Source organism: Stegostoma tigrinum, chromosome 15, assembly GCF_030684315.1.
Source record: "Stegostoma tigrinum isolate sSteTig4 chromosome 15, sSteTig4.hap1, whole genome shotgun sequence".
NCBI lineage: Eukaryota > Metazoa > Chordata > Chondrichthyes > Orectolobiformes > Stegostomatidae > Stegostoma > Stegostoma tigrinum.
Window position 1 is genome coordinate 654,692 of NC_081368.1, and position 21,638 is coordinate 676,329.

General features: G+C 44.8%; 1 protein-coding gene across 7 annotated transcripts in view; it reads right to left on the reverse strand.

Annotated features, from left to right (window-relative positions):
• mospd1 (motile sperm domain containing 1) overlaps positions 1-21,638 on the reverse strand; it is a 76,010-nt gene that overhangs the window by 49,209 nt on the left and 5,163 nt on the right. The window contains exon 1 of one of the 7 annotated variants that reach the window (XM_048544345.1): positions 3,655-3,729. The exons of 3 other annotated variants lie outside the window; for them this stretch is intronic. The gene's annotated coding sequence lies outside the window, so the exon portion shown is untranslated. Of the gene's footprint in view, positions 1-1,928; positions 2,014-2,116; positions 2,244-2,883; positions 3,603-3,654; positions 3,730-21,638 lie in introns of those variants that run through there. 3 more of the 7 variants (XM_048544346.2, XM_048544347.2, XM_048544348.1) reach the window with 3 other exon arrangements.

Genomic DNA, 21,638 nt, shown 5'->3' on the forward strand with positions numbered 1-21,638 from the left:
TGATATTGATCCAACGCATGTGGGTCAAGATTGCACAATAAATTTGTTTTGTCTTTTGATGTAGTTCTAGGGCATTAACTGATGCATGAACGACATCATAAGCATCTAATTGCCCACACACAAAGTGATATTCTACTTTATACCCACCATCCAACCCATGATGAAAATTCATCATCCTCTCTCACTTGACTCAAACACAGAGGATTTCAAGGCCTATAAGCTTGATTAAAGCTCCTTCCCCATATTACTCAAATGCACTGAACCTGGCAGCAAACAATTGAACATCCCCATGATTTTGACTCCACCTGCTCAGGAACTCCCTCCCTAAAATTCCTGTGGGTGACCCTATATCCCAAGGACTGCAAAGGCTGAAGTAGTTTACCAACTTTTTCTCCAAAGCAACTGGGGATAGAAAATAAATGCTGGCTTCACCAGAGACATCCACGTCCCACGAATGAACAAAATGAAAACCCTGGCTGATCATCCAACTCAGTAACTTGCTCCTGAATTCTCCCAATGGCCTTAGATCCCTTTAGCCCTGAGGACCACATCTAACTTCTTTTTGAAAATGTTTCATTTTTTAAAAAACACAACTTGATTCAGCTGCCACAGAAATGCTCTATTCCCTTGCTTTAGATGGGAGATATACTGCTTTGATTTGGTCATATCTCTGATTACCTAGTCTCCTTCTCTTCCACCACCTTTAGTTTAAATGCTGCAGTGAGAAAAATATTTTACTGTGGAATCAAGCTAACAAAAGAGAACAAGAGAAATGGTGATAACAAAGTGTGGAGCTGGATGAACACAGCAGACCAAACAGCATCTCCTGAGATGCTGCTGGGCCTGCTGTGTTCATCCAGCCTCACATTTTATTATTTTGGATTCTCCAGCATCTGCAGTTCCTATTATCTCTGAAGAGAAACGGTGAGTAGTTGTGAAGAGCAAAGACGAAGTGGGATAATGTAGCACCAACATTTTTTAAAAAACTGTTACTGGGATCACTGCGGAGATCCATTTTATAAACTTCTAGGACAGATCCTGAGAAAGATCTACTTACAAAGATCCAGTTCAACCTAACAGTAACAGAATCAGGAATTGCAACTACACACACCCCAATAGGCACTCTTTTTCCATTTTTCTCACTTCATTGTCTTCTCTTTCTTTTCATTTCACAATAAAATTTGTTTTGCCTTTTGATGCAGTTCTCCGGCATTAACCAATGAATGAACTGACATCATTAGCATCCAACTGCTCACAGTGATATTCTACTTTTGAAATTCCTTAGAAGTCACTCATTTTGAGCAATGAAACATGCTGCCTAACTGCTACAGCTGTAGATGTTTTCAAAGTGATTACATATCTCACCGCCTCCAACAGCCATTGTTGGAAGCTGAACCAGCTGGCCACAACCCAGCTCTTGAGCTGAGCTTCCAACTCCTCTCCCAGCTACAACTGCCTGCTGCTGAAACTCTCATCCATGCCTTCATTACCACTAGATTGAATATTTCAGTAGTCTTCTTCTGGCTGGCACCCCACCTCAGTTTTTAAAAAAAAATGCTTTCACAAGGTTGGCACATTGCTGGCAAAGCTCTCATTTTTGCCTAACCCTCAAACTGAGTGCCTTGCGAGGCGATTTCAGAGGACTATGGAGTTAGATGTAGGCCAGACCAAGTAAAGACAGGTTTTTGTTTGTATTCAATCATGGGATGAAGTTGCTAGCTAGGACTGAATTTATTACCCATCCCTAATTGCTCAGAGGGTAGTTTTTCTTCCCCTAACGGAGATGGGTAAACTAGAGAGGTTTTTCTGACAAATGACTATAGATTCATGGTCTGCATTAGTTCCAGATTCAGAGTCCAGATTTTTATCCAACTCTAATTATACTTTCTGCCATGGCTGGGTTAAAACCCAGCTTCCCAGAATATTACCTGGGTCTCTGGATTAACTGTCCAGTGATAATACCACTTTCATCCTAGCAGCCGTAGAATTTAAGTTCGACAATTGGAATAAAACCAGGAATAGAAGGTTAATATCAATGATCATATCCACCACCTTATCATTCCTAAATAAAAAGATACAGATATATTCAGTAAGGACAAAAATGAGAAGTGCTTACTCAATGTGACTCCTATAGGTGATTGTACATTCATAGCCTCTGAAATGCTTGACGAAAACAGAGTTAAACTCAAAGCAGTGGCTCACCATGAGAGATAGACAACAGGTGGCTTAAATCTTGGCATTGACCTCCACATCCCTTAAAAGAAAGAAAACACTGGCAGCCATATATTCCTTTGCCTGAGCCTTAAGGTGCAATACCCCTAAGTCGTTCTATATTCCTCAACCACAAAAGGTGACCAAGCTTTTGGTCACCAACTTAATACCTCCTTGGTATTTTATCGTATCACACTCCTGCAGATAGCGCAGCTTACACATACCGTAGAAGTGCAAGATATTGTTTATATACCCAGAAATATCCTAAAGATTTCTAATATAGCACCACTGACAATTGTATAGTTTTACCCTCCAATGCTCCATTTCTGAGTGAATTACAGTCGATGTGGCCCTACCACTCAACCAGAACACCTGGGCTCAAGTCCAATCTGCTTCAGTTGTATCATATCGTTCGAGCAGGTTGATTAAATATTTTGAAATATCATTAGCACAAAATGCTTCTTGTACCTGCATGCCATCATCCCACTCATGAATTTTACATGAATGTTCCTGATTTACTACTGAAGCAATAATGACCTCACAAATTAATTAGACACATATCTCAAAAAAAATTCAATTCTCTCAAATCTTTATCTCTGATCCAGGCTCTGATCTCACTGCTGTTTCAGCTCTGTAATCGTGCCCTTATATCTCGCGGATCAAGAAAACTACCTTTTGCCTGAGATGGGTTCAAGTGGGAACCAGAACTTGCGCTTGAGGTCGATCCAAGTGGAATAGTCCCTGTGGCCAAACTGGGTCCAAGGTCTAAGAGGGATCGCGTGGAATGGTATCCACGCTTGAGGTGGGTCAGAACAATAACTGGACTCTTGTGCTTGGAATACACCCTCAGCAGATCCCTACACAGTTGGAGCACGGTTTTCTATGGCTTGCAATTAGCGTCAAACTGTATGTTGTTGAGATTCACAGACTTAAAGCACTACAGAAACATTTTTAAAATGAGATAATGTAGGAAGATGTTAAAGCTATTCGCAGGAATTGGGGGAGGCAGAATGGCTGGGGTGAGGGGGACGGGAAAGCCGGGAATTGGGCCTCAGATAATGATAGGTCAGTTAATGAACAATTAAAATTTCTTCACCAACAGTGCACACAGAGGAAGATGGTGGTTAGTAATTCTTGCCCTGCTATATTACTTTTGACTATCAACACTCAGGTCCGTACGTATGCAAACTAAAACAGGCAGCGCCGCACTGTCGTGGGGGGCGGGGGGGGTCGGTGCCGAGGGAGCGCCGCACTGTCGGGGGGAGTCGGTGTTATTAACGGTGATGGCTGTGGCCGGGATCTCTTTTTCTCTCGATCTGTTGCCTGTGTCACCCCGGGGCTCAAACCCTGTCCGCCCCTCTGCTCCCACCCACCCCAATTGCCACTGCCCTGACTGGGGCCTGTCTTCGGTACAGATCCCGAAAACACGGGCCGCTCCCTTACCCGCAGTCCTCCGCCCGACTCCCTCCGCTTCACTGACGCAGCGGTCGCCGGGATACCGGAGGAGCAGGGCCAGTCCTCCAACTAACGTCACGTAGAGAGTGAGGGAAGATATTTTGGAAGAGTGCCAGCAAATAGGATTTTGGTAAATATATTATCAGTGATCAAGGGAAGGAGAGAAAACATATCAAATTTACACTAACATCGATCATCAGTCAAGTGTTGGACTCTATTAGAGAACACAACGATTCGCTTACACAAACATGATCAGAATAAGTCAATGTGGTTTTATTGACGAGAAATCTGTTTGACAAACATTTTTTAAAAAAAAGATGTAATTAGTACGATACTCAGAGCAGTGGGATGCACTGAGAAGCGTAATAGTGAGAGGACATCTGGGATGGGGACAATCGAAATGTGGAGCTGGTTTAAGGAACAGATATTGTGTCCTTGATAGGTATGTCCCTGTCAGGCAGGGAGGAAGTGATAAGGAAAGGGAACCGTGGTTTACTAAAGAAATTGTATCTCTTGTTAAGCGGAAGAGGGAGGCTTATGTGACGATGAGACGAGATGGTTCAGAGGAGGCGATGGAGAGTTACAGATTAGCTAGGAAGGATTTAAAGAGAGACTTAAGAAGAGCAAGGAGGGGACATGAGCAGACATTGGCAGGTAGAATAAAAGGAGAACCCTAAAGCTTTCTATAGGTATGTGAGGAATAAGAGGATGACGAGGGTAGGAATACGGCCAGTCAAAGACCAAAGTGGGAAGCTGTGTGTGGACCCTGTGGAGATCGGAGAGGTGCTAAATGATTATTTCTCATCTGTTTTCACTGAGGAACAGGAGAATATTGGAGAGGAGATGACTGAGTTACGGACTACTAGAATTGCAAGGATTAAGGTTAGTGAGGAGGAAGTGTTATCAATTCTAGAAGGCGTGAAGGTAGATAAATCCCCTGGACTGGATGGGATTTTTCCGAGGATTCTCTGGGACGCTAGGGAGGAGGTGGCAGAGCCTTTGGCCTTGATCTTTGAGTCCTCATTGTCTACAGGTTTAGTACCAGAGGACTGGAGGATTGCAAATGTTGTGCCCTTGTTCAAGAAGGGCAGTAGGGATGACACAGGTAATTATAGACCTGTGAGCCTTACGTCTGTTGTAGGTAAAGTTTTGGAAAGGATTATAAGAGATAGGCTTTATAATAATCTAGCAAGCAACAATTTGATTGGAGATAGTCAGCATGGATTCGTCAAGGGCAGGTCGTGTCTCACAAATCTCATTGAGCGTTTTGAGGTGACCAAGCATGTGGATGAGGGGAGGCAGTTGATGTGGTGTACATGGACTTCAGTAAAGCCTTTGATAAGGTTCCACATGGTAGGCTATTGGAGAAAATACGGAGACACGGGATTGAGAGAGATTTAGCAGTTTGGATTAGAAACTGGCTTTCTGTAAGAAGGTAACAAGTGGTGGTTGATGGAAAATATTCAGCATGGAGTCCAGTTACTAGTGGTGTGCCTCAAGGATCTGTTTTATAAATGACTTGGACGCAGGCATTGGTGGATGGGTTAGTAAATTCGCAGATGACACTAAAGTCGGTGGAGTGGTGGACAGTGTGAAAGAATGTTGCAGGTTGCAGGGAGACTTGGATGACCTGTAGAATTGGTCTGAAAGGTGGCAAATGGAGTTTAATACGGATACATGTGAGGTGATTCACTTTGGGAAGAATAATAGGATGGCAGAATACTGGGTCAATGGAAAGATTCTTGGTAGTGTAGATGTGCAGAGGGATCTTGGTGTCCATGTACATAGACCTCTGAAAATTGCCACCCAGGTTGATAGTGTTGTTAAGGCGGCTTACGGTGTGTTAGGTTTTATTGGTGGAGGGATTGAGTTCTGGAGCCGTGATGTCAAACTGCAAATGTACAAAACGCTAGTGCGGCCTCACTTGGAATACTACGTGCAGTTCTGGTCGCCCCATTACAGGAAGGATGTAGAAGCATTGGAAAAGGTGGAGGAGATTTACCAGGATGTTGCCTGGTCTGGAGCGCAGGCTCTATGAAGAAAGGCTGAGGGACTTGGGTCTGTTCTCATTGGAGAGAAGGAGGATAAGAGGGGATTTAATAGAGTCATACAAGAAGATCAGAGGATTAGATAGGGTGGACAGTGAGAATGTTTTTGAGGATGATAACTTCAGCTTGTACAAGGGGGGATAGCTACAAATTGAGGGGTGATAGATTTAATATGTCAGAGGCAGGTTCTTTACTCAGTGGTAAGGTCGTGGAACACCCTTCCTGCCAATGTAGTTAACTCAGCCACATTAGGGGCATTTAAAACAGTCCTTGGATAAGCATATGGATGATGATGGGATAGTGTCGGGGGATGGGCTTAGATTAGTTCACAGGTCAGCGCAACATCAAGGTCTGAAGGGCCTGTTCTGCGCTGTATTGTTTTATGTTCTATGTACAGGACCAACATGCCCTATAAAAATGATGGATGAGACCAAAAAGTGTAGAAAACCACAAATATCAAAAGGACATACAGAATGGAATGAGTGGACAAAAAGGAAGCTGATGGCTCAAAACAGCAGTTGACTTACAGGAGTTTAGAAAATGTGGCAGCTTGCTTAAAAATGAAATTAGGAGAGTGAAGGGGAAACTTGAAAAAGAAAACCACACTCGTGGGTAATATTAATGGTAATGAAGGAAAACACTATTGGCCAACCGTGTGAAGACGGGACAGAATTGATGTACGTTCTGATGACTAGTGTGGACACAATGGACTGAGAAGCCTCCTGCTCTTCAGGCTGTAAAAACTTTTTGATGCTTTGATGAATAAACAGGAACCAGTAGTTACTTCAATTTCCAAAAAGAGTCATTCGATACAATGCCACATGAAAAGTTAATATACAAGTTCAGAGCCGATGCAGTTGGTGTGATATATTAAAACTTCTGGCAAGAAGGTGGCAAAGTTGGAAGCTCCACTTGCTCATTTTCCTTTGCAGTCCTGGAGCAGAGAGGGAAAAATGAATCTTGGAGATCCAAGAGAGGAAAAGCAAGTACCGGAGCAGCGCAACTTATCACGTTGCGGCTTAGTGCCGGTGTGGAGCAAACTGGAGGCTTGGAGCAGAGCAGGACTGTTGTTGGACTGGGGCCTGGTGTACACGGTCAGACCATGTGCTCACTGAGCTGCTGCAATATAATGATGATCTGAAATTCTTTACTTATCGGTAAATGTCAATCCTTGCAACTATGTTAGTTAAAACATAGTAAAAGTTTTCTTTTTAGATGTTCTAAGTAATACCACTACTTTTCTTTTAAAAGATGTACCCAAGATGGTGCCATTAGGGGTAGCCGTTGTGAAAACTTTTCACTGTATTCCTGTACTGGAGTACACAATGTCAATAAAAGATATGGTATTCTGTTCTAGCATGGATAGAGGATTGGTTAATGGACAAGAAGCAGAGGGTAGGGATAAACAGGATAACTAGTGCATTGCTGCAAAAATTAATGCTGGGACCTTCATAATTTAAAATTTGTATTAATTACTTTAATACGCATTTGTGTAAGTATAGGCAATCGTAGGGGTCCAATCACCTGACAGAGTCATACAGCATGGAAACAGACCCTTCGATCCAACCAAAATAATAAAATGTGAGGCTGGATGAACACAGCAGGCCAAGCAGCATCTCAGGAGCACAAAAGCTGACGTTTCGGGCCTAGACCCTTCATCAGAGGCCAGCGATCCAACCAGTCCACATTGAGCATAAGCCCGAACTTAACTAGTCCCACCTGCCTGCTCCTGGCCCAAATTCTTCCAAAAACGTTTCCTATTCATATATCCATTCAAATGTTTTTTAAATGTTGTAATTGTACCCACATCCACCACTTCATCAGCAAGTTCATGCCACACATGAACCACCTTCGGTCTTTTTTAAATTTCCCTCCTCTCACCTCAAAAATGTAGCCCTGGTCTTGAAATTCCACAGATTAGGGAAAAGACAATTACCATCAACTCTATCTAAACCGCTCATTACTTTATAAACTTCTATTAGGTTACCTCTCAACCTCCTACACTCCAGTGAAAAAAATCCCAACCTATCCAGCCTTCCTTATTATTCAAACCTTTCATACCTGGCAACATCCTGGAAAATCTCTTCTGAACCCTCTCCAGCTTAATAATATCCTTCTGATAACTGGGCAACCATAACTGGACACAGTATTCTGGAAGAGGCCTCACCAATGTCCTGTCCAACCTCAACATAACATCCCAGTTCCAATACTCAAAGAACTGAGCCAACGAAGGCAAACGTGTCAAATATCTTTTTAACCTTCGTGTCCATATGTGACACAAACTTTAAAGAATAACGTACCTGCACCCCTCGGTCCCTCTATTCTACAACATTACCCAAGGCCTGACCATGAATTGTATAAGCCCTACCCTTGTTTGTTGAACCAAAATGCAATACTTAGCATTTATCCAGATTGAACTCCAGCTGCCATTTTTAAGTCAATTGACCCATTTTATCAAGATCCCTTTGTAATCTTAGAAAACCTTCTTCATGGTCTACAATGCCACCAATTTTGGTGTCATTTGCAAACTTACTAACCAATGACATCAGCCAATTCAGACAGGAAATTGTCTAACCTCGTTGGACACAGAGTAAACATTTAACACTTCAGCCACTGGATCCTTCTTCGAATTTCACACAAAAAGACTGGCGACCAGACAAAACAAACTGCTTCAGACCAATATGGTCAATCTGCTCATTCATTGAAACAAAAAAAAAATCACAGTTGCCAATGCAGACCTTGGAGCTACATTGCTAAGTCCTCTGGCAGCATACCTGTTGCTGTAGATGATACAAATATCTCTGCTAGGGGCCCCACAATTTCTTCTCTAGTTTTTCACAATGTCATGGGACACATTTGATCCAGTCCTAGGGGTTTATCCACCTTCATGTGTTTTAAGACCTCCAGACCTCCTCTTCTGTAAATGTGGATTCCTTTCAAAACATCACTGTTCATTTCCCTAGTTTGAATGTCTTTCTCCACAGTTAGTACGGAGGTAAAATATTCATTTATTGTCTTGCCCATCTCCTGTGGTTCGACACAAAAAATGGCCTCATTGAGCTTTAAAAGGGGCCCTATTCTTTCCCTCCTGTACCTTTAAAGTACTTATAGAATCTCTTTGGATTTTCCTTAGCCTTACGTGCCAAAGCTATCTCATGTCCCCTTTTTGCCTTCCAGATTTTCCTTGATTGTACTCCTACACTTCAAGGGATTCACTTGATCCTAGCTCTCTATACCTGACAATATGCCTCCTTCTTTTCTTGACTAGAGCCTCTATCTCTAGCAGATAGCAAGAACTGCAGATGCTGGAGTCAAATCAATACAGTGTGAAGCTGGAGGAACACAGCAGGTCAGGCAGCAGAGGAGTAGGAGAGTCAATGTTTTGAGCCTTGACTCCATCAGAACTGAGGAGGGGGAAAGCAACTGGGAAATAAATAGAGGAAAGAGGAGTGGGTTAGCGATAGGTGGATGCAGGTAGTGGGTGTCGAGGAGATTGGTCAGTGGGAAGGGTCGGGTGGGTAAGTGGGGAAGGAGATGGACAAATATAGTGTCAGGTCAAGAAAGCAGGGATGAGAGGGACGGTTGGACATGGGATGAGGCCGGGGAAAATTTAGAAACTGGTGAATTCTGTGCTTCGGCCATCAGGCTGTAGGCTCCCGAGGCAAAATATGAGGAGTTGTTAGCAGGTTTTGAGAAGATTTGTGGTTCTGGTTGTGAGTTTGCTCGCTGAGCTGGAAGGTTAGTTTTCAGACGTTTCGTCACCATTCTAGGTAACATCATCAGTGAGCTTCCGATGAAGCGCTGGTGTTATGTCCCACTTTCTATTTATCTGGTTAGGTTTCCTTGGGTTGGTGATGTCATTTCCTGTTCTTTTTCTCAGAGGAGTTGTTGTTCCAGTTTCCACGTGGCATCATAGTGGCACTGGAGGAGGCCCAGGATGGGCATGTCACCCAGGGAGTGGGAGCGGGAAGAAGAGTTAAAATTGTAATGAAGAGGCAGGCATAGCTCAGACCCATATGGGCGCCCATTGTCTATAATTGTTGACTAAAGGGATGACAATCAGCAGATACTTTACGAATTAAAACTTGAACTCTTCATAAATTTCCCTTCTTGGGCTCATACAGACAGGAACAGAAAGAACATGGATATTATGAGTGGAGAGATAGACTGGGATAACAGTTCACTATACACAGACAGTCCTTTTGGCTTGTCAGAGCATGCTATTGCTTGATTCTCCTTCTCCGTAAGCTTCCATTTGTTTGCTGGAGGCACAGGGTGATTGGTTCACACTTATAAAAGGTCTGTAACTCAGTTAAAAGTCACAACTTACAGAACTGGAAAGGGGAGGTAACTGGCTCTCTTCAGAATTAATGTGCCTTTTTTTCAAAATGCAGAGAAGAACTGCTCGTCGTCTTTCAAAGGTCCAATGGATTCTGCCAAAACATTCACACCCCGTATTGTCAGCTACCTGGTAGCCAATGACTTAGCTACTGGCAGGCAAAAAACCTTTGTCATTGATAGCTGGTCAATGGTTCATAGTCCAATTTGCTAATTTTTAAAAAAAAAAAATCAGGCAAAGCTCCATTTGTAGACACCCCTTGGCTCTAGCTCATTTGCAAACTATGCTTCCATTACTGCTTTGTAAACTGTACTTACAATAAGTGTCAGGTTATAGAAATTTCTAATCAATATTTTCAGAAATGTCATTACACCCCTCTGGAACAGATGGTATTTGAACCCAGGCCACCTGGTTCAAAGAACAAAGAAAATTACAGCACAGGAACAGGCCCTTTGGCCGTCCAAGCCTGCGCCAATCCAGATACTCTATCTAAACCTGTTGCCCATTTTCCAAGGATCTATATCCTTCTGCTCCCTGCCCATTCTTGTATCTGTCTAGATACATTTAAATGACAGTATTGTGCCGGTCCCTACCACGTCTGCTGGCAACGCATTCCAGGCACCCACCACTCTCTGCGTAAAGAACTTTCCATGCATATCTCCCTTAAACTTTTCCCCTCTCACTTTGAAATAGTGACCCCGAGTAATTGAGTCCCCCACTCTGGGAATAAAGCTTCTTGCTATCCACACTGTCTATACCTCATGATTTTGTAGACCCCAGTCAGGTCCCCCCTCAGCCTCCGTCTTTATAATGTAAATAATCCTAATCTACTCAACCTCACTTCATAGCTAGCACCTTTCGTACCAGGCAACATCCTGGTGAACCTCCTCTGCACCCTCTCCAAAGCATCCACATCCTTTTGGTAATGTGGCGACCAGAACTGTACCAGAAATGTGGTCGAACCAAAGTCCTATACGTGATCCGTAACATGACCTGCCCACTTTTGTACTCAATACCCCACCTGATGAACGATAGCATGCCATATGCCTTCTTGACCAGTCTATCGAACTGCGTTGCCACCTTCAGGGTAAAATGGACTTGAACACCCACATCTCTCTGTGCATCAGTTTTCCCCAGGGCTTTTCCATTTACCGTATAGTTCGCTCTTGAATTGGATCTTCCAAAATTCGTCACCTCACAATGGTAGGGACACTACTATAACACCACAGCTGCCTTCAAGTTTGTAGATTTTTTTAACCAACCTATTCAGGTATGTTATGACATACCTCTGCAGCAGGTAGAGCTTAGAATCATAGAATCCCCACAGTTTTAACAGAAGCTATTTGGCCTATTGAGTCCATAGTGGCCCACCAACCAGCACCCCATCCCGACCCACATCCCTCCCACCACTACCTGATCCCTGTAACCCCATACTTACTGTGGTTAACAAGCCTAGCCTGCACATCCCTGGACACAATGGGCAATCCACCTAACATGCACATCTTTGGACTATGCCAGGAAACCGGAACACCTTGATGACCCACACAGACAAGGGTAGAATGTGCAAACTCCACACAATTGTCCAAGGCTGTAATTGAACCCAGATCCCTGTCACAGTGAGGAAGCTGTGCTCACCACTGAGCAATTGTGCCACCCACTTGGACCCAGGCCTCCTGGCCCAAAGTAGGGTTGCCACAACTGCACAACAACCTCCCCAGGAGTAGTAGGAACTGCAGATGCTGGAGAATCTGAGATAGCAAGGTGTTCAGCTGGATGGACACAGCAGGCCAAGCAGCATCAGTGGAGCAGATTTGCTGACGTTTCAGGCCCACTTTTCAAAAAGTGTAGCAACCCTTCAATGATTTTTTTTTAAGAAACAGTTCTTTCCCCATTCCAGTCTATATCAAAAATACAGAAAAATAAAAGCTTATGGTCTTTACAGGATTTTACTGGGGCACAAAGACAGCACCTTGGTTAGGGCTTTAGCCATAGCTGACAGAATTTCCAAGAAGAACCTGTACAAGACAGTTGACCTGAAAAGATTAATGCAAAGCCTTTGTATTGCTCCACACCCCAGCTCCCCCCACCAGAGGTTTAATATATCTTATAAATAATTTTTTGAAAATATGAATGACCACCTCTGATACTTGTCATCATTTGCAGTTAATCTAGTGCCTCACAAACCTTATTGAGTTCTTTGAGAAGGTGACCAAACAGGTAGATGAGAGTAAACCGGTTGATGTGGTGTATATGGATTTCAGCAAGGCGTTCGATAAGGTTCCCCACAATAGGCTACTGGACAAAATGCGGAGGAATGGAATTGTGGGAGATATAGCAGTTTGGATCAGAAATTGGCTTGCTGAAAGAAGACAGAGGGTGGTAGTTGATGGGAAATGTTCATCCTGGAGACCAGTTACTAGTGGTGTACCGCAAGGGTCGGTGTTGGGTCCACTGCTGTTTGTCATTTTTATAAATGACCTGGATGAGGGTGTAGAAGGATGGGTTAGTAAATTTGCAGACGACACTCAGGTCGGTGGAGTTGTGGATAGTGACGAAGGATACTGTAGGTTGCAGAGAGACATAGATAAGCTGCAGAGCTGGGCTGAGAGGTGGCAAATGGAGTTTAATGCAGACAAGTGTGAGGTGATGCACTTTGGTAGGAGTAACCAGAAGGCAAAGCACAGGGGCTAATGGTAAGATTCTTAGTAGTGTAGATGAGCAGAGAGATCTCGGTTTCTATGTACACAGATCATTGAAAGTTGCCACCCAGGTTGACAGGGCTGTTAAGAAAGCATACAGTGTTTTAGATAATAAAATGTGAGGGTGGATGAACACAGCAGGCCCAGCAGCATTTCAGGAGCACAAAAGCTGACGTTTCGGGCCTAGACCCTTCATCAGAGAGGGGGATGGGGTGAGGGTTCTGGAATAAATAGGGAGAGAGGGGGAGGCAGACCGAAGATGGAGAGAAAAGAAGATAGGTGGAGAGGAGAGTATAGGTGGGGAGATAGGGAGGGATAGGTCAGTCCAGGGAAGACGGACAGGTCAAGGAGGTGGGATGAGGTTAGTAGGTAGGAGATGGAGGTGCTTGGGGTGGGAGGAAGGGATGGGTGAGAGGAAGAACAGGTTAGGGAAACAGAGACATGTTGGACTGGTTTTGGGATGCAGTGGGTGGAGGGGAAGAGCTGGGCTGGTTGTGTGGTGCAGTGGGGGGGAGGGGATGAAGTGGGTTGGTTTTGGGATGTGGTGGGGGAAGGGGAGATTTTGAAGCTGGTGAAGTCCACATTGATACCATTGGGCTGCAGGGTTCCCAAGCGGAATATGAGTTGCGGTTCCAGCAACCTTCGGGTGGCATCATTGTGGCACTGCAGGAGGCCCATGATGGGCATGTCATCTAAAGTATGGGAGGGGTAGTGGAAATGGTTTGCGACTGGGAGGTGCAGTTGTTTATTGCGAACCGAGCGGAGATGTTCTGCAAAGCGGTCCTCAAGCCTCCGCTTGGTTTCCCCAATGTAGAGGAAACCACACCGGGTACAGTGGATGCAGTGTACCACATTGGCAGATGTGCAGGTGAACCTCTGCTTAATATGGAAAGTCATCTCGGGGCCTGGGATAGGGGTGAGGGAGGAGGTGTGGGGGCAAGTGTAGCATTTCCTGCGGTTGCAGGGGAAGGTGCCGGGTGTGGTGGGGTTGGAGGGCAGTGTGGAGCGAACAAGGGAGACACGGTGAGTGTGGTCTCTCCGGAAAGCAGACAGGGGTGGGGATGGAAAAATGTCTTGGGTGGTGGCATTGGACTGTAGATGGCGGAAGTGTCGGAGGATGATGCATTGTATCCGGAGGTTGGTGGGGTGGTGTGTGAGAACGAGGGGGATCCTCTTGGGGCGGTTGTGGCGGGGGTGGGGTGAGAGAGATTTGTTGCGGGAAATGGGGGGAGATGCGGTCAAGGGTGTTCTCGACCACCGTGGGGGGAAGTTGTGGTCCTTGAAGAACTTGGACATCTGGGATGTGCGGGAGTGGAATGTCTCATTGTGGGAGCAGATGCGGCGGAGGCGGAGGAATTGGGAATAGGGGATGGAATTTTTGCAGGAGGGTGGGTGGGAGGAAGTGTATTCTAGGTAGCTGTGGGAGTCGGTGGGCTTGCAATGGACATCAGTTACAAGCTGGTTGCCCGAGATGGAGACTGAGAGGTCCAGGAAGGTGAGGGATGTGCTGGAGATGGCCCAGGTGAACTGAAGGTTGGGGTGGAAGGTGTTGGTGAAGTGGATGAACTGTTCGAGAACCTCTGGGGAGCAAGAGGCGGCGCCGATACAGTCAATGTAACGGAGGAAGAGGTGGGGTTTGGGGCCTGTGTAGGCGCGGAAGAGGGACTGTTCCACGTAACCTACAAAGACCCACATTTTGTTATCTTGAATTCTCCAGCATCTGCAGTTCCCATTATCACTGAATAAGTGTTTTAGCTTTTATTAATAGAGGGATCGAGTTCCGGAACCAAGAGGTTATGCTGCAGCTGCACAAAACTCTGGTGCGGCCGCACTTGGCGTATTGTGTACAGTTCTGGTCACCGCATTATACGAAGGATGTGGAAGCTTTGGAAAGGGTGCAGAGGAGATTTACTAGGATGTTGCCTGGTATGGAGGGAAGGTCTTACGAGGAAAGGCTGAGGGACTGGAGGCTGTTTTCATGAGAGAGAAGGTTGAGAGGTGACTTAATTGAGACATATAAAATAATCAGAGGGTTAGATAGGGTTGATAGGGAGAGCCTTTTTCCTAGGATGGTGACGGCGAGCACGAGGGGGCATAGCTTTAAATTGAGGGGTGAAAGATATAGGACAGATGTCAGAGGTAGTTTCTTTTACTTAGAGAGTAGTAAGGGAATGGAACGCTTTGCCTGCAACAGTAGTAGATTCGCCAACTTTAGGTACATTTAGGTCATCATTGGATAAGCATATGGACGTACATGGAATAGTGTAGGTTAGATGGGCTTGAGATCAGTATGACAGGTCGGCACAACATCGAGGGCCGAAGGGCCTGTACTGTGCTGTAATGTTCTATTTCTATTTCTAGTCTGTCACACTTACTCGAATAGGTAACAATATGTAACTTAGAAATTTTTTTTCCTCTCAGTCACGAGTCTTTCGAACACTTCCTTAAAAGATGGTGGAAGCAGAGTCCTTGAATATTTTTAAGGAAGAGGTAAATAGATTCTTGTTATGCAGGGTTGTGGTGGATTATTCAGAGTAAGCAGGAATGAAGATTTTAGGTTACAATCAGATCAGTGAAGACCTTATTGTATAGGCAAGCAAGCTCCAAATGACCTCCTCCTGCTGCTTGTTCACACGTTACTCTTATGTCCCTTTGGAGATACCTGTGCATCTATCAGCACAACAGCATAATAAACCTTTACTGATACTTAAGGCTAAGCATTTTCTTCCAAGACTGTGTGTTTGTCCTTTGCTACATAGTAAGTCCCAAGATGAATACTAACAAGAGGTTGAAGCATATCTACCCAAAAGGATCCTAGCAGAACCAGTTGCCAGCTGTGGCCATACCTTACAACACGGCAGCAGCACCAATTTAATCCAGCCACTTTACAACCTGGTGGCAGTGGGTGCAAGAATACAGCCATCCAAAACAGAAAGGAAGAAAACTGTTCTACTAAAACCTGTCACTTTAAGATTTCAGCAACTTTTCAGAAGAAACACACATATCCAGTCAGTTATTGCTTCAGCAGCAGCTAACAGCAGCCAGCACTCAGAGCTGGAAAAAAAAATAAATGAACTGGAAGCAGGGGTAAGCCACTTGGCCTTTTAAGACTGGTCCACCATTCAATAAGCTCATGGCTGATCTGACTGTGATCTCAATTCCACCCACCCCTAATAGCCTTCCAATCCATCGGTAATCAGGAATTTACCTACCTTTGTCTTAAAGGACTCAAGGAATCCTTCTCTACTGCTTTTTCAGAAAGTGAATTGTAAGGATTCATACTTACTTCAGAGAAATAAATTCTCTTCATTCTTTGTTTTAAATGTCATTCTTGATTTTGAAACAGTGCCCCATTGTTCTAGATTCTGTTACCAGAGAAAACATTCTCTCCATAGCTACCTGGTCAGGATCCCTCAGGATAGCGAGTTTTGAGAAGATTTGTAGCTCAGGTTGAGGTTCTGGATGTGAGTTTGCTCGCTGAGCTGGCAGGTTAGTTTTTCAGACGTTTCATCACCATTCTAGGTAACATCATCAGTGAATCTCCAATGAAGCACTGGTGTTATGTCCCGCTTTCTATTTATCTGGTTAGGATTCCTTGGGGTTGGTGATGTCATTTCCTGCATTGGTGAGGTCATTTCCTGTTCTTTTTCTCAGAGGATGGTAGATTGGCTCCAAATCAATGTGTTTGTTGATGGAGTTCCGGTTGGAATGCCATGCTTCTAGGAATTCTCGTGCGTGCCTCTGTTTGGCTTGTCCTAGGATGGATGTGTTGTCCCAATCAAAGTGGTGTCCTTCCTCATCCGTATGTAAGGATACTAGTGATAGTGGGTCATTGGACTACATTGGACAAACAGGCAGAAAGCTAGTCACCAGGATACATGAACATCAACGAGCCACAAAATGACATGACCCCACTATCACTCGTATCCTTGAGGAAGGACACCACTTTGATTGGGACAACACATCCATCCTAGGACATGGCATTCCAACTGGAACTCCATCAACAAACACATTGGCTCCAAATCAATGTGTTTGTTGATGGAGTTCCATGTCCTAGGATGGATGTGTTGTCCCAATCAAAGTGGTGTCCTTCCTCAAGGATACGAGTGATAGTGGGTCATGTCATTTTATGGCTCGCTGATGTTCATGTATCCTGGTGACTAGCTTTCTGCCTGTTTGTCCAATGTAGTCCAATGACCCACTATCACTCGTATCCTTACATACAGATAAGGAAGGACACCACTTTGATTGGGACAACACATCCATCCTAGGACAAGCCAAACAGAGGCACGCACGAGAATTCCTAGAAGCATGGCATTCCAACCGGAACTCCATCAACAAACATATTGATTTGGAGCCAATCTACCATCCTCTGAGAAAAAGAACAGGAAATGACCTCACCAATGCAGGAAATGACATCAACAACCCAAGGAAATCTAACCAGATAAATAGAAAGCGGGACATAACACCAGTGCTTCATTGGAGATTCACTGATGATGTTACCTAGAATGGTGACAAAACATCTGAAAAACTAACCTGCCAGCTCAGCGAGCAAACTCACATCCATCCCTCAGGATCTTATGTTTCAATAAAGTCACTTCTTCCTCCACTGAATTCCAGCAAATACAAACTCAGCCTGACCATTCCTCACAAGACAAGCCACCCATTCCAAATATTTGTCAAGTAAACTTCCTCTGAATTGCTTCCTTTAGATTTACATCCTTCCATGAGTAAGGTTACCAACACTGCACACAATATTGCAGACATAGTCTCACCAGTAGCCCGCATAACTGAAACAAAACCTCACTACTTTTAATATTCAATTCGCCTCACAATAGCAATAGTTTAAATTCACCAGAATCAGAGTGAAAAATTTTTTACAAGCTTGTATATAACAAATGGTGTCTTACTAAAGCTAAATGTGGAAAATCTAGGTTGCAATTGTTAAAAAAAGGGAACATTGAATACTTATAGAATTCAGTCTCTTAGAGGAAGATTAAAAATACTCATAGCAAAGTTCAGGGTTGGGAAGCTGATGCAAAGGTTTAATCATGACATTTAAGAGGTTTCTTATTCAACATTTAAAATAATTGTTATGAGATGAAAAAAATCCATCCATCAAAAACAGAATCATTCTTTAAGAAATTTGTTAAACCAGCAATATAAAAAAAAAATTCATCTTATCAGAACCTGAAAGTCAAAGGCAGAGAATTTATTAGAAGTAATTGTTCTGAAGCGGAAACAAATTTTTATTGTGCAACCAAAAATTTGAAGCCTCAAAACCTCCATGACACTAATTTCTTCAGCTATAAAGGAGCACATCACCCGGGGGAGCAGAAATAGCACATATTGTTGAAAGAGGAGGTAAACCACCAAGAAGGAGAAAGTGCGTCAAAACTCCTCCTCCTCCTTTATATTGTATGAAACACATGTATTTGTGGATTATATGAAATGGAAAGTGAACAATTTGGACTATTATTGGATTGAAAAGAATTTACTGTGAAACATTTTGGAACCCAGAAGTCAAAAGGTCAAAGGGTCAAAAGAATTGGGGATTGTCTGCTGACAATCTACTGACCTCTACATTACTGAGGCCAGACGTCAACTCTCTGACACCTCCTCCTACCGTCCTCTGGATCTTGACCCCATCCCCGAGCACCAAACCATTATCTCCCAAACCATCCACAACCTCATCACCTCAGGTGACCTCCCACCCACAGCCTCTAACCTCAGCGTTCTGCAACCCCGCATGGTCCGCTTCTACCTCCTTTCCAAAATCCACAAACCTGCCTGCCCCGGTCGACCCATTGTCTTCACCTGCTCCTGCCCCACCGAACTCATCTCCACCTATCTGAATTTCATTTCCTTCACCTTGGTCCAGGAACTCCCTACCTACATCCGTGACACCACCCACGCTCTCCACCTTCTCCAGAACTTCCAATTCCCTGGTCCCCAACACCTCATTTTCACTTTGGACATCCAGTCCCTATACACCTGCATTCCCCATGCCGATGGCCCAAAAGCTCTCCGCTTCTTCCTGTGCTGCAGACCCGGCCAGTCCCTCTCCAGTGACACCCTCATCCGCTTATCCGAACTCGTCCTCACCCTCAACAACTTCTCCTTTAATTCGTCCCACAGACAAAGGGGGTAGCCATGGGTACCCACATGGGCCCAAGCTATGCCTGCCTCTTTACAGGATACATGGAACAATCCCTCTTCCAAAGCTACACTGGCCCTACCCCCCATCTCTTCCTCTGTTACAGTGATGACTATTTCGGCACCGCCTTGTGTTCCCATGAGGAGCACGTACAATTCATCCACTTCTCTAACACCTTCCACCCCAATCTTAAGTTTACCTGGACCATCTCTAACACCTCTCTCTCCTTCCTGGACACCTCTGTCTCCATCTCTGGCATCCACCTGGACACAGATATCCATTTTAAACCTGACTCCCACAACTACCTGGAATATTCCTCCTCTCACCCACCTTCCTATAAAAATGCCATCCCCATTCCCAAATCCTTCGCCTCCGCCGCATCTGCTCCCGAGATGAGGCATTCCACTCCCAAACATCCCAGATGTCCACTTTTTCCAAAAACCGCAACTTCCCCACCACAGTGATCAAAAATGCCCTCGACCATGTCTCCCGCAACTCATCCCTCACACCCCCTACTCGCAATAATGACCAAAATAGAATCGCCCTCGTCCTCACGTACTACCCGACAAATTTTCAAATCCAATGCATCATCCTCTGACATTTCCACCATCTGCAATCCAACCCGACCACCAAACACATTTTTCCCTCCTCACCCTTATGCTTTCTGGAGGGACAACTCTCTCCATGACTCCCTTGTCCGCTCCAAACTCCCCACCAGCCCCACCACCCCCGGCACTTTTCCCTGCAACCGAAGCAAGTGCTAAACCTGCCCCTATACCTCCCCCCTCACCCCGATCCCAGGCCCTAGGAAGACTTTTCACATCAAACAGATGTTCACCTGCACATCTGTCAATGTTATATACTGCATCCGCTGTTCCCATTGTGGCCTCCTCTACATCGGGGAAACCAAACGGAGGCTTGGGGACTGCTTTTTGGAACACCTACACTCTGTTCGCAACAAACAACTACACCTCCCAGTCGCGAACCATTTCAATTCCCCACCTCCCCCCGCACCCCCCAACCAACTCCTCGGATGACATGTCCATCCTGGGCCTCCTGCATTGCCACAACGACGCCACCTGAAAAGACACAGGAACAGCATCTCATATTTCGCCTGGGAACTCTGCAGCCCAATGGTATCAATGTAGATTTCACACGCTTCAAAAATCTCCCGTCCCCCAACCACATGCCAAAACCAGCCCAGCTAGACCCCGCCTCCCTAACCATTCCTCCCACCTCAAGCCGCACCCTCATCCCCTACCCGCTTACCTCATCCCACCCCCCTGACCTGTCCGTCCTCCTTGGACTGACCTATTCTGCACCCCCCCCCCCCCCCCCCAACTCCCCACCTACATTCACCTGCACTGGCTCTAACCCTGTCTCTTTGACCTGTCTGTCTCCTCTCACCCTATCTTCTCTATCTATCTTCTATCTGCCTCTCTATTTATTTCAGAATCCCCTTCCCCTCCTCCATTTCTGAAGGAGGGGCCCAACCCGAAACGTCAAACTTTCCTGCTCCTCTGATGCTGCTTGGCCCGCTCTGTTCATCCAGCTTCACACTGTGCTATCAGGGATTGTCTGCTGTTCACTTTGGGAGAAATGGTTTCAAACAGAGATAAAAGATTGTTTCTGTTGACATGGGATTTGGGTGTCACTAGCTACAGCAGCATGTATTGTCCAACAATTCGGAATAAGCCACCATTGCTGGGGGTCTGGAGTCACATGTAGGTCAGATGACATAAGGACAAATTTCCTTCCCTAAAAGGACATTGATGAACCCGATGAGTTTTTAATAACTGACAATGGTTACACTGTCAACTTTAGGCTAGGTTCTTATTCCAGATTTATATTGATTTCAAATTTCACATCTGCTATGGTGGCTTTCAAATACATATCACCAGAGGCTGAGATACTGGATTATGAATCCAGTGACCACACGACTTTTCTACTGCTTTTCATCATTTATGTAAACGATTTGGTTGTGAATATAGGAAGTACGGTTAGTAAGTTTGCAGATTACACCAAATTTGGTGATGTAGTGGACAGCAAAGAAGTTTACCTCAGAGTACAACGGCACTTTGATCAGATGGGCCAACGTGTTGAGGAGTGGCAGATGGAGTTTAATTTAGATAAATACGAGGTGTTGCATTTTGATAAGGCAAATCAGGGAAGGACTTTCCCAGTGATAATGGGAACTGCAGATGCTGGAGAATCTGAGATAACAAAGTGTGGAGCTGGATGAACACAGCAGGCCAAGCAGTAAAGAGCTGCTTGGCCTGCTGTGTTCATCCAGCTCCACACTTTGATAACAAAGACTTTCCCAGTTAATGGTTGGGCCCTGGAGAGTGCTGTTGAACAAAGAGACCAAAGGGTGCAGATGCACAGTTCCTGGAAAGTGGATTTGTAGGTAGATAGGTTGGTGAAGGTGGCATTTGGCACGTTTTCGTTCATTGGTCAGTGCATGGAGTTTAGGAGTTGGGATGTCATGTTGCAACTGTACAATGCATTGGTGAGGGTGCTTTTAGTCTCCCTGGTATAGGAAAGATGTTGTTAAACTTGAAAGGTTTCAGAAAAGATTTACAAAGATCTTGCTGGGATTAGAGTGTTTGAGCTATAAAGGAGAAGTTGAGTAAGCCGCAGCTTTATTCCCTGGAGCTTTGGGGCCTGAGGGCTGACCTTTCGGGGATTTATAAAATCATGAGGGACATGGATTGGATGAATAGCCAATG